The following is a 1,390-nucleotide window of genomic DNA, read 5'->3' on the forward strand; positions in this document are numbered from 1 at the left end:
TTCTTGTAACTTATTCAGAGCATGAGCATATCCCTAGAATTATTCATTCATTCATGGTATGTGCAGATTTCTTACACTATAGTGCCTAGTTTATTTTTCATATAGCCATAATGTGGATCTTTGAGTGTATATTGTATATAGTGGCCTAGTGTGTAGATATCTTTCTGTAGTTAATTCATTTTCAATCCTTCCATGTAAATATTTCCTGATCTTAATTCTCTTTTCTTATATTAGTTTTACTCTTACAGTGTGTATCCTGGCATTTATTTTAGTAATCAATTTATATTTGTAATCTTTTGGGTATATTCCACGTGATGTACAGATACTAATATTAGCTTAGCATCTGGCACGTTAAGCAGCGTGTTGGGCTCATTTTTCCTTCACGCTGTAGTGATACGAGAATTTCTGTGTAAATTATAGAACCACTCAGCCTTCTACCATCTTGAGCACACAATATTGTGGACATGAGTGTGGGATGGTAGAATTCTAAATACCGCGCGTCACATTTGTGTATGCAGGTTTAAAACCAGTTTTTGATGAAAGCAGACGCAGTGGATGAACGGCTCCGACAAGTACCTGCCGGGTAATCCATAGATGTTTTACCGAGTGAGTAAGGAAGAACAATGGAGTTTATATGCAGCTCTGTGCTTATTGTGTCATTGACTATTGTTATTAAAACAAGGACAGTTGATAAAGAACTCCTGACGTGACCTTGCTATAGGCAAGACTTTTTCTGATTCATGTTAAGAAAAGTAATGGTATCTAAGCCAACTTTCTTTTAACTGTAATCAATTTGTTTCTGACGTTCGGCTGTACAAGAGACTTACAGGAAGTTACATATGTATGAGGAAACTGAGAGTTTTATTGTGTATGGAGGGCAAATACATCGTTAATGGACAAAAAGTAAAGTTTGTATGTCTACTTATTTCATAAGTAGAATGAGTCTAAAAATTCCTGTACCTAGAATTATTTGATGGAGAAGTCAAGAGTGTTTCCAGGAGCCAGCTAGACAGTAAAGAAGAGTGGCTGAAAATTCCAAGTAAGTCACCTCATAAAGAAGTGGAAGGTGGTTTGGAAGAATAAACCGATATAACCCAGATTCACACTCGCACTTTAAGTCATTAGAACGCATGCCCCAAGATCACTATCCTGCGTTGCAAATCTCTACTGTGCTCACGCGTTGCCTCTGTTCATAGTGCTACATCACTTATTTCTCCCCACCAGATTTATTAATTTGCAGTTGGAAGGTGTATATATTTAAGTAGTGAATTTGCGTGATGGAGATTAAATTTAGCTTATTAATTATTTCATTTGTCAGGGAACAAAATCTAAAATAAATAATGACTTGTCATATTTCTATTTACAAACATACGAGGGTAAGTCAATTATT

This window comes from Schistocerca nitens, chromosome 2, assembly GCF_023898315.1.
Source record: "Schistocerca nitens isolate TAMUIC-IGC-003100 chromosome 2, iqSchNite1.1, whole genome shotgun sequence".
Classification (NCBI taxonomy): Eukaryota; Metazoa; Arthropoda; class Insecta; order Orthoptera; family Acrididae; genus Schistocerca; species Schistocerca nitens.